Raw genomic sequence first — 13,180 nt, forward strand, 5'->3', positions numbered from 1 at the left:
GAACACAGGAGCTAGCCTGAAGGGGCTCACACTGATTATATAGGGAATAACTTGAGAATTAAAAAACCCCACACTACCAGTAATGGATTATAACACATTCATCATCATCATCATCGTCATCATCATCATCATCAAATACTTAAGAACATAATAATTTGAAAAGAAAAAAGACAAGTACATGTTCTCCTTTGTAGAAGAATGCCACATAATCATGGCAGAAGGATTGATAGAATTAGGAAATCACCATTTTTAAACTCCCAGCATAATAAATTCATTCATGGAAGAATCATTAATAGAAGTTATAGCCATTATGCACAGTACTGTGGAGAAAACACATATTTATACAATCTCAAGGTGTCACTCTCCAAATCATTTACTAATTCAAGGAAAACCATACCTTCATGGTAGAGTGATGGCAGTCCACTGGAACCAAGTAATCAAGCTTAGCATTACTAATAGTGGTGATGTGATGAAATAAAACGTACAAACCATGACAGATGATGTTTTCTTATCAAAAGATTTTAACCTGAATCTAATGATTAAAAAAAGATCACACATGGGCAGAATAATGAGATACCTTACAAGACAGCTGGTCTGGTCTCTTCATAAAACTCACTGTCTAAGAAGTGTGTTTGTTGAAGGTGGGGGGGGTGGTGAGGGACTGTTCTAGATTTTTAAAAAGTAAAATTAATCAAATCAAATTAATCAAGTTAATATGTAAAACTTTATTGGAAGTCAGATTGGGGGATGAAATTCATTGTGCTGGCTAGAATAAGGACCCCTCAAAGATGCCCATGCCCTAATCCCCAGAACCCGTGAATATGTTATACTACAAGGAAGCGGGAATTAAGGTGTCTACCTCATCCCTAGGTCCTTTAAATGTGAAGAAGAAAGCAGAGGAGTTAGGGTCCAAGTGATGTGATGTAAGAAAGGCCATTGCTTTCTTTGAAGACCGAGGAATGTGGGCACCTCTAGAAGCTGAAAAAGATTTAGAAAGTGGAGGCTCCCCTAGAGTCTCCAGAAAGGAACACAATGCTGACGTCTTAATTTTAACAGAGTGAGATCATTTGGATTTCTGACCTCCAGATAATAGGACAATAAACTTGTGTTTTTAGGACACTTAAGCTTGTGGTCATTTGTTACAGAAGTAACAGGAAGCAAATATACCTATATAGGTCATTCTAGGCACAATTGGGTAAAACTGAATATCTACATTTGATTGATATTATGGAATGATTGTTAATTTTATTAGTTGTGTTAGTATTGTGGTTATGTTGGAAAATGGCTTTATTCTGGGATGTACATGCTGGAGACCTTAAGTGTAAATGATCATGAGGTTTGCAGCCTTTCTTAAAGTGGGTCTGCCAAAAAAATACACACAGACACACACAGCGATAGAGATAGAGGCAGTGAGAGAATGAGAGAGAGAGAAATCAAATGTGGCAAAATACTAACAATTAGGGATTCCAGGTGAAGCATATACATATTTTTATTATACAGTTCATTGAACTTTTCATTGGGGCATGAAATTTTTCAAAATAAAATGTTGGAAGAAAATAATATTTGAATTATCCTAGAAAACGTATACCATGAAAGATTTTCTTCTTTCTTCACTCTTGCTAATTAAGAATGTCAAGTAGTAAATGATGAAGTGTCAAAATGAATGGTACTGAGAGGTGATAAAGATTCATAGACAGAAGGGCACAGTGTGGCCCCAAGTGCTGATGAAGTCCTTTTGGAGGAGGAGAAATGCGAGCTGAATCTTGAGGAATGGCTAAAGAAACAAGTATGTACTTTCTATAAAAAGGACACAACCAGAGCAACATAGGGGAATGGAAGAATGAGAGAAGGGCTGGCATGGGTGAGGTCTCGATGGCACGGGCCACACTGGAATATGGAGGAATAATCAATGGAGTAGAGGTTATTCTCTGCACTAAGACAGCTTTGAGAGGAAAAGAGGAAAACAGGCATAAACCAGAGCAGTGCAGGGCCAACCAATTTGTACGGTCACCCTGCTTGAAACAGATGGACCTATTAATGATAGACGCTGCCAGTGAGAGAACACTAATGATGTTTCCAAAGGGCAACAGAAGAAGGAAAGCAGAGATGTAACATTTATGAAGTAATTTAGGAAGATCAGTCTGGGAACATGGAAAGGATAAAGCAGATTCGAAGGGGTCTTGGATTAAAGACACAGAAAGCATTTGAGGTGTTCCAGCATCTGGTGCGAGGTGACAAGTATCTTCCCTAGCATGGCAGGAGTGAGAAGGAAAGGGCTTAGGGGATTGTTTTTTTAAGGTTTGCTTTCATTAAATAACGATCTGTCTTCCTCACTAGTTGGCTCTGTGTGCTCATGTTTACTTTACTTTGTTTGAGCTCCTCACAGAGAAAGCAATATTAAAAATCAAACTCTTTGGGACTTCCCTGGTGGCGCAGTGGTTGAGAGTCCGCCTGCCGATGCAGGGGACATGGGTTCGTGCCCCGGTCCGGGAAGATCCCACGTGCCGCGGAGCGGCTGGGCCCGTGAACCATGGCCGCTGGGCCTGCATGTCCGGAGCCTGTGCTCCACAACGGGAGAGGCCACAACAGTGAGAGGCCCGCGTACCGCAAAAAAAAAAAAAAAAAAAAAAAAAAATCAAACTGTTTAAAACAAGTATTTTGATTCTTAAAAATGTATTTTTATTTTTATTTTTTAATTTTGAAAATGTATTATGAAGTGCTTTTTTAAGAAACAGCTGCATGTCTGAGCTGATAGGACCTGATTCCTAGGACAGCAGTGTTTCTCTTTCACAATCAACTTTAAGGATTAGCAGCCTTTTAGAAGCAGGGGGGTGTTCTTTAAGTTGTTTATACCCACTTAATGTCTAGGTGCAGCTGCTAAGGACTCTCCCCTTTTCCAAGTCTTTGCAGTTTAAGACTTTCTAATTGAGGACCTGCTGCCATAAATATACCAGCATTACTTTAAAACAAAAACAACAACAATGAAGCCCAGAAAATGTGACACCTAGGAGAAGGTGTGGTGGTGTGGGGGTTGAGGAGTGGGTGGAAGGTGTCGATAGAAAATTTTAGAGCTTTCAGAGATTTTGTAGCTTAGAAATATATGAACAAACACAAAAACCAAAAACCAATCAAGAAAATGATTTACCCTTCGAAAAAGGGAGGGTGACAATCATCTTCCTTCTTCTGTGTATCCTGCCTGACAAGGCTTCCTGTTTAAAACATAGCCTACACTATCGGTGAGAATGTGTAGTGGTGCAGCCACTATGGAGAACAGTATGGAGGTTCCTTAAAAAACTAAAACTAGAACTACCATATGATCCAGCAATCCCACTCCTGGACATATATCTGGAGAAAACTCTAATTTGAAAAGATACCTGCACCCCCATGTTCATAGCAGCACTATTTACAATAGCCAGGACATTGAAGCAACCTAAATGTCCATTGACAGATGAATGGGTAAAGAAGGTGTGGTATATATATACAATGGAATATTACTCAGCCATAAAAAAAGGAATGAAATAATGCCATTTGAAGCAAAATGGATGGACCTAGAGATGATCATACCAAGTGAAGTAAAACAGGAAGACAAATATCATATGATATCACTTATATGTGGAATCTAAAAAAATGATACAAATGAACTTATTTACAAAACAGAAACAGGCTCACAGGCATAGAAAACAAGCTTATGGTTACCAAAGGGGAAAGGGTGGGAGGGATAAATTAGGAGTTTGGGATTAGTAAATACAAACTGCTGTATATAAAATATCAATAGATTAAACAACAAGGTCCTACTTATAGCACAGGGAACTATATTTAATATCTTATAATAATCTATTATGGAAAAAAATCTGAAAAAGTATATATATATAACTGAATCACTTTGATGTATACCTGGAAACTATCAACTATCACAACATTGTAAATCAACTATAATTTAAGAAAAAATGATTCAACGGGGAAAAAAAATCATAGCCCATGGCTGAGGTTTCGTTTCCTTGAGTGGTAGAATCTTGTCTTTCTCTGCTGTATACCCAGCTCCTGTCCCAGTGCTCAAAAATTCGACTCAGTAAATGTGAATGAATGAATGTGTGTACAGTCATTCAAACATCTACTAATCATAGCTTCCCCTGACCAGTTAATCAAGTGCTCTCAGAGACCCCACAGTCTTGTAGTAAAGAAAAAAGAAAAACATGTTCAGCAGTTAAAAATTTCAGGCTGCTAATTCAGGAGGTCAGGAAACACAATTTTTCTTCACTTTTCTATAACTTAGTTAAACTCATTTGGGCTCCCATTCCACCAACATAGGAGAAGCTTGATTTCAGTTGACCTAGGGTTTCTCACAATCCTGGTTGTTTGGGGTGAGGGAGCAGAAAACGGGGATGGAGTGGTTCATGTACACTGTGCTATGCTGCGTTGTCCATCCCCTCTGAGGGTCTTCTTTCTAGGCACCTGCCATCTCCTGAGATGTCCTTTCTTGGTCTGGTCCTCAACTATTTGTCTGTAGGGCTCATTGCTGTTCCAGGTGCAAGGTTTGTTAAGGTCCAGCACATTTTCAGCTACTTCTGTGACCCTCACTAGGGTCATTCTGCTGTTCCTGTACAAAGCCAGAACACAGGAACACCCAGTGAAGTTTTTAAGGCTCCTTAAACTAAGCAGGATTTTTCCTCCTTTGTTGATTGCCATATACACAGTACCTAGAATAGTGCCTGGCACAAGATAGGCACTCGATAGATGGAATAGGCTGAATAAAGTTCACTCGCTCTCTGAGTTCCTAAACATAGTGGGGATTATACAGTCCACTCTCAGGGGTCTACCCGGTGTGGGGAAGAGAGCTGCCTCTTTCCTCTCTCATCCAGAATTCATGAGTCAATCTATCATCCTCTCCAAAGTCCTTTCTGACCTCTATCCAGAGACTGTTTACCTAGTTGAGGGAAGGAGAACTCAGCTATTGCTCCTCGGATGGTTTCCCAACTCTCTTTTCCAAGTCCTCTGCCTTTTCCTCTAGAGGGGTGAGTTTCTGAAAATCAAAAGCCAGACATTGATTCCTTTCTTTCTATGTGTTCTGTTTGCCATCCCATCCCCAAGACACTAAATGAAGGCTGCCCTCGCTGACTGAAAGTAGAAAGAACAAGAAACATAATGGAAAAGGATAAAAGCAACATGGATAGTATTCTGAAATATCATCCCACCAACATTAGAATAATGTATAATAAGTATCCTACCACATGTAGGTAGGAAGTTCTGAGAGAAAGCAGAGAAAGCTCCCATGGCAGGGGGCAAAAGAGGATGGCAAGGAAAGGGTCTCATGTGTAGTGACTATTTTATTTCACTCTTTAAGGACACATAGGCATTATGCTAAGTGAAATCAGACAGAGAAAGACAAATACTGTATGACATCACTTATATGTGGCATCTAAAAAATACAAGAAACTAGTGAATATAACAAAAAAGCAGACCCACAGATACAGAGAACAAACCAGTGGTTACCAGTCGGGAGAGGGAAGCGGGGAGGGGCAATATAGGGGTTGGAGGGTGGGAGGCACAAACTACTGGGTGTCAGACACGTTCAAGGATGTCTGGTACAATACGGGGAATACAGCTAGTATTTTATAATAACTGTATGTGGAAAGTAACCTTTAAAAATTGTATAAAAATTTTTTAAAACTTAAAAGAAATAAATTTAAATGAAAAAAGAACACATAGACATTCATCAGGAGAATGAGGTGGGAAGAGAGAGAGAAAAACAGGAGGTACAATGCAGTAGAGGATGCAGAATGTAGAAATGAAGGAGGCAAGCAATGAAATCTGACAGGGCAGGTCTAGGCTTAAGCTGTGGTTTACCACCTCCTAACTGGGTGATCCCGGGCCTCACTAGCTCCCTTAGCCTCAGTTTACTCATTTGTAAAATGGGGTGATGATGCACACTTCATAGCTTGTATGTGAAGATTAAATCATGAACATGGAACACTTAGCACAAAACCAGCATTTGTGGACTATTGAATCTGTGCTGAGCAGTCAGTATCAGCTACTTTTTAGAGGGCAGAATTAAGGCAATGATAGTGGCCGAGGTAAGATTTGAACTGTCTTTTGGACATAGGAAGGAGTTGGTGGCTGACTAGATTTGTGAATGATGGAGACTGGGTATGGGTTAAGATGACTTCTACTCTGGGTAATGACAGTGACCAATTCAGGCGAGGAGGACCAGGTTTGGGAAGGAGTAAAATCATTCTGTGTTGCATGTGCTAAGATGGAGATTTTGCAGTACATCCAGGTGTAAGAACTTCTGTTAGTCACTGGAACTGTGTATGATAGGGTTTGGTGTCCTCTCCTTTTCCCAATAAATGCTGAATTGGTCTTTCAGATCCAGACCTCATACAATGAAAAGACACTGATCACTGCCAAACTTAAATAGCTCCCAAAATGTCAAAATGCAGAGTTAATTAAAATAGTGAATCGTTTTTTAACATTTTCTCTGCATCAGGAACTATGCTAGAAATTATACATTACAGTGCCAAGAACTGTACATTATTTCATTTTTTAAAACCCTCCCCATGTTGGACAAGGGATGTTTTAACATATAAATGCATTGAAATCATACTGTGAAAAGTGATAAACATTATCAAATGCAAAGTATATTTATCCGTTGATGCTCCATTCTGAAGAATTAGGATCCGCTCTCTGCTTCCAGAATGGAACCATTAACAGCTCTCTCTGGCTGTTTACAAAGGGTGCTGGCTGAATAGACCTGGGAGATTGGAGAGGGCAAAGAGAGAGAAAATAAAGAAAAGCAGGGAGGATATTTGGTCATGTTTTTGTCCTGTCCAAAACATCCATGAAGACATTTGGTCCAAGATAAAAATCCTTGATATTCAGTCCTGTCCAAAACCATCTGACATGGACCAAAATGCTCGTGGAAATTTTGAATAGGACCAGATTTCAAGGACCTTTTGGCGTGGACCCAATGTCTTATGGACGTTTTAGACAGGACCAAATATCTGCTAATCAATGGAAGAAAACAGAATGCTTTGGTACCTTTCTTTTGACTCTCAGAATTTTTGTGATCAATTGTGAGGAGGAGAGAATCCTTTGGTAACAGATGATCCCTGTATGCCATCCTGATGCCATAAAGTAAAAGAGTAGGGTTACACTGGGGTCTGGAGTGGAGTTAGGAATAGAGTGCACTTTTGGGAATCACTGAAGTTGGAGGTTTGGCAAAATCACCCAGGTAGAACATGTATTGGGAAGAGAGAGTTTCAAGGATAGACTTGTAGACAAGATCGATATTTAACGCTCAGGGAGAATAAGAAGATCACCGAATGAGACTGAGCAAAGTGCCTAGAGAGGCAGGAATAAGTCTAAGGGGAAGTTGTATTACCAACGAGCAGGAAGAGATTGGAAAGCTCTCACTAGACTAAATGTTCCACTTGAGATCGTCAGCACACCACATCATTTCCCAGTGGTGGCAGAATCCAGATTGTAATGGACTGAGACAATAATAAGTTGGTAAATACAGTAAGTTCAGATTATTCTTTCATGGACTTCAGCTGGGAACATGTGAGGTGTAAACAGAATTGTAGTGAGAAGGAAACAGGCACGAGGAAGGAAAATTGCCGATGTGCAAGAACACTGAACATGTTTTATAAGTATAGCTAAGGAAGTACAGAGACATTCCCAATGCTGTTCCTGCCTTTACTGTGCCTTTAAGTGGAATGAGCACTGTTCTAAGTCATGCATGGGTTATTTTGGGAAGAAACACCAGGTCCAAGCGCCTGATGGGTCTCGGGGAAAGGGGGGAAAAAAGTAGAAACACACGCATCCTTGGAACTGAGCAAATGCCAAATAGGGAAGCGTAGTCTTCAGTGTTCTGTATTCTACTCAGACACTCCTGCTTTCAGTGAGTCTTCTCAGGCCCCAGGTTCCCTCCTGCTAAAACCCTGCGTCACCTCTCCCTCTGCTGGGATGCATCCTGTGTTAAACACATCTCCTTTAGTTGTCTTTTCTCTCTTCAATAAATACATCCCTATGCTTTTCTTGACCACTTCCCTTCTGGTCTTTCTGGTGACAGTGTAACTAGTTAACTAACGTATGGCACATCTGTTATGTGCTGGATGCATCCAAAAGCTAGGAGATAGAGGAAGGAGGGCTGTGGTTGGATTCTCAGATACATAAACCAAAGCAGAGTGAAGCCATATCAGAATCACCAAGGAGGGTATTTCAAAATATACACACTTCTGGAGACTCTGATGGGACCTCCAGACATTGTGTCTCCCTCCTCCTGCCTCTACACCTCCCAAGAATCACCACGCCATGAGCCCTTGCTGGTGGAAATGTTACAAGTCCATTGAGTATATTGTGTACCATTGGTTTCAAAGGAATGGGATACCTATCAATGAACCGCCATAACAGGAAACTGATTCAGACTAAGGTGTTATTGGCCGCCTTTTCATGTGGAATTCTCTTGGGAAAGCAGCAGGTAAGCCACCAAGAGAGCTTTTAAAATAATCCTTAGTTTTCTTAGTACTATCTGGAACGGAAGGTCATAGGAAATGGCTAGTAAATGGAGTCTGAGTTGTTTTAATTTATATATTCAAGAAAATGTTACCTGGACATCTGGTAATTCAACTTTTCTGGGGTAACTGCTAAGTGCTAGACCTGTGGAAAAAGATTAATAAAATTATCTACCAATCAAAAGTTGCTCTCGAAAGGGGACCAGTGACTCTAGAGTGCAGTAATCGTGTTCTTCTAGGGGAAAGCATGTGTACTTATAAGAGTAATGAGGGCACACGAGAAGCACAACTAATGATTCTGGGGAGAGTTAGGGAAGCCTTCCTGGAGTAGGAGGTTTGATGTGACAGTGACTTTTTATATTTCCGCAGAAGCATTCAAATGCTTTAACAGAAAGAAATGGTCCAGACTTGGAATGTTTGGCCAAGTTGGGAGGTGTTTCATTCTTTGAGGTCTCTAAGCTCCAGTCATACTAAGCCCATCAGATTGGTGCTGCCTGGTTGGTGCTTGAGTCTACAGCCTGCCCAGTTGGGGGATACATGACATCAGGCAGAACTTTCCCTTTAGAGAAATTGATGCTCCCTAGAGACAGACTCATGCTCTGATGAATTTCACTATGCAGGGATTTGTAGATTTTGCACTCCCCCCCCCCCCCCCACCCCCTCATCAGGCAGAACTTTCCCTTTAGAGAAATTGATGCTCCCTAGAGACAGACTCATGCTCTGATGAATTTCACTATGCAGGGATTTGTAGATTTTGCCCCCCCCCCCCCCCACCAACCCCTTTCTTATTGAATTTACTCCAAAGGAACTGTAGAACAAAAACTAAGAATAAATCAGCCATATTTTTTAAGTCACAGTGGTAGCTGTGACTACCACTAAAAAGCAAAAGGCTATGAGAAATAACCTTGATTCATAATACTATGCATACTGGGTGAATAGCTCAATAAAAAGCAATATTTCAGATGGATTGTTGTGCTAGGGTGACATCACAGGCGGGAAGAGCGAGGAGGGCTTCATACAAATCGACGTGCAGCACCATACAGGGTGGTGAGGACTGTAAGCCATACACTCTCTTTATGTTCATAGTGCCTTAATTGATGCAAATGGCCTTTGAAACATGTGTGATGGGAACATATTCATGAAGGCCCACAAGTAAAAGGCTTTGCTGCTCCCACCAGTCATGTCATTTGATCAGAAAAGAAGTAATTGTAAGTCCACTTGAAGCTGAGAGAAAACAGTTCTTGGAGAGGCACGTAGCAAACAGCACACCCATCTCAAAACAGAAGAGGAAAAAGAATGAACACTCCAGGATTACTTTTGATAGGGAAGAGCAAACACCTCAGTTGAAACTGCCTCCCTGTTTCCCAGGGCTCTCTAAATTACAAAAGTTAGAAATCTGTAAAATATAAGTACAATCTGTCTTTAGGGCTCTCTATTCTTATCAATATAGATCCACTGTTTTCCCCATCAATGCTAAATTCATCTTTTGATTCATAACTCATACATTGCAAAGCACTGATCATTACCAAAGTTTAACTTCCAGATAATGTCAAAATGCAGACTGAATCATAATGGCTAACCATTTACTGAACCTTTTCTCTGAGCCAGGAACTGTGCTAAAGAACAGTGCATGCTAGTGCTAACTGACCTATATCATTTCATTATTTAATCCTCACTAAAACCTCAAATGGCACTTATTATCCCCCTTTTACAGATGAGAAAACAGCAATACTGATTATTAAGCAATTTGCTTGGGGTTATATAATTAGAAGGAAGATAGAACCAGAACGTACTCTCAAGTGGGTCTGTTACCAGCGCCGTGCAGGATACCCGAAGGGGATCTGACCAGAGAAAAACATTTCAATTATTCATTCAGTCACTTGCTCAATACCTAGTTCAGTGCTGTGCCCTGGGTTTAGGAAAGGGCAGGCGCTGTGTGTAGGGGCACGGGAGTCTGAACACATGGGTCTGTCCTCTGACACTTTATAATTGGTGTTGGATGCAAGGCACACCTATGTTAAACAATTAAAGAATAAGGAGCATTTTTAATTGACATGTCCTACAGTCACTACTGAGGAATTCATCCCCTTCTTCCACACTACCACCACTACAAGTCACAGAGTAATTTATTTGAGGTTATTCCTCTTTTTCCAATGGGCAGAACTCAGTTCCAACTCTTTCAACTCCATGTCTTACCTGTAAGATTGGATGGCAGAAAGCTGAACCTCACCTAAGCTTGCAACACTCTGTAGATTCTGTACCTTGATGTGTGGCATGAAGGACCAGCACATACACTCAGATCACCTGTCAAACTTCATGAACAGGACTGTATCACCACCAGCATGCTCCCCCTTTGGCCAACATATTGTTGCTGCTCTCTCTCTCTCTCTCTCTGCATGCCTTAGTGCTGAGCTTGACCTCTTGATGAAAATCTGGAAGAACAATAGCAAAGTGTGTTACAAGGAGCCAAGGAGACTCAGAGCAGGAGGCTGGATGTAAGGCAGTGACCTCAGGAAGGGAGTGAGGGTACAGGACTGTGGTTTTGATGGAGTTTCCAAGAAGCAAATAATGATCAGAAGGAACATAAAATCAATTTTTATTTATTTGTTGATTCAACAGGTGAATCTTCCCAGTTTGAATAAGGGAGTGTTCTAAGAGGGAAGAAACGTGAATTAACCATGGCTTTTTTTCCCTCCAGGAGCTGTTAATCTGTGGGAAGATATCATGCCTGAGCATAGAAAACTACCAAATAAAACAATCCATGTAGGGTTTCCATAATAGCAGTATAGGTAAAATGTTATAGGCCTTTAAGACCCAATTCAAATGCACAACCTGGAAGGGATCTCTCCACCACCTGAGAGATGGGTAGGATTTTTTTTTTGACATGTGACTTACGTTTTTATTATTTTCATTAATCTGGTTTTTTTTTTTTATAAGAACATGATCTTTCTGACGTCAGTTTTGGCAAGAAGTCCCTCCTTGCTGCAATACTAGTCCAGTAATTCTTTTCTTTAACTTGAAGTACAGTTGATTCATAGTGTTTCTGGTGCAGCAGAGTGACTTGGTCATACGTACATATATCTATATATCTATGTTATATACATAAATATATATCTGTTCGTTTTCAGATTCTTTTCCATTATCGGTTATTACAAAATATTGAATAGAGTTCCCTGTGCTCTACAGTAGGTCCTTGTTGGTTACCTATTTTATATATAGTAGTGTGTATCTGTTAATCCCATACTCCTAATTCATACTCCCCCTCTTTCCCCTGTGGTAAGCATAAGTTTGTTTTCTATGTCTGTGAGTCTGTTGTTTTGTAAGTAAGTTCATTTGTGTCGTTTGTTTAGATTCCACGTATAAGGGATACCATGTGATATTTGTTGAAAGATGGGTAGGATTTAGATATGCGAACTAGTGGCAGAATGGTTGGAAGAATTGGCAAGAGCAAAGATGAAACAGTCTAGCACGTGAAGGCAGAGTTCCCTTTGCTTGGTGAGGAAGACATGGTAATGGGACTACTGGGGAGAAGGTCAAGCCTGTAAACCTGCAGGTCTGTCTCTTTGCCGCATGTTAGCTCCCCACTCAGCTCGCTCTCAGCCTAAATTCTGGTGTATTGCCCCTGACTTCTCCCACTCTCAGCTTCCCAGATAGGACCCTGTTTCTGTTTCTAACTATTTCATGGCTGCTCAGACTTGAGAGAGCAAAGACCCTGTACACCCCATTTGTTCCAGGTGGTGTTCGCTATAAAGTGGCATGGTAACATTAGCAATGGAATAGACAGTGGAAAGGGGAGAGATGATACAAGGGTTTGTGCAGATACCCACGCAGTGATAGTCTCCAAGGTATGACGTTGTATGGTAGACAAGGCCTTCGTCCAATGCCCAGTTATTCACTTAGTCCCAGAGAGCACAACTCTGGATGGACACCTCTGATGGACACTCAAGGCTCAGTCTTGTCACTTTGTAATGAGCACTGTGGGGTCACCCTACAGTGGCATTTCCTGCTAATGGTTGGACCCACATGACTTGAGATCAAAGACCACTGTGTCCTATCCACACTCACATCCTCTCTCCAGGTGTCCACATTGCTGCTTGTTACTCTCTGCCCCACACCTGAGCCTCCTTGCGTGCTTCCTCAAAAGACTAGAACACAGCTCATTTTGTTTTAAGGGCCTTAATGCCACATGACTACCATGGAGGGACATATTATTGAATATGGGATATTATGGAGTCTTGGGAATGCATAAAGCCCTTCAAGTCATGATCTCTGGTGTCTAGTCCTGAGTCCCTTGGTAAGAATATAAATCAAATCTATCAGATGCCTGTTGTCTCCTTCAAAGAGATGATCTCACCGATGCCTAACCTCCATCCCCTAAACCAAAGTTACAGGCTCTGTTGACCGTCGTGAAGAGTTTCTTCCTGGACAAAACTATTAGTTCTCTTGGAATTGATTCAGAGTTGGGAACATGACCCTAACTGGGCTAGTGCAAGTTGTTCTGAGCACTTTGTTGGGGTTACTGGGAAACCTCCCAGTGGGACTGCAAAGCCAGTAAGATATAAGCCTGGAGCTGTCTGTAGTCATCTTTGCCATGGTAAGAGGAGCCCGCTGAAGAGGAAAGTCGACATAAAAAGAAGTAGAGCCAAGAGTTGGAAACAGAGAGGGAAAGA

Source organism: Lipotes vexillifer, unplaced genomic scaffold (genome assembly GCF_000442215.2).
Source record: "Lipotes vexillifer unplaced genomic scaffold, Lipotes_vexillifer_v1.1 scaffold1166, whole genome shotgun sequence".
Lineage (NCBI taxonomy): Eukaryota > Metazoa > Chordata > Mammalia > Artiodactyla > Lipotidae > Lipotes > Lipotes vexillifer.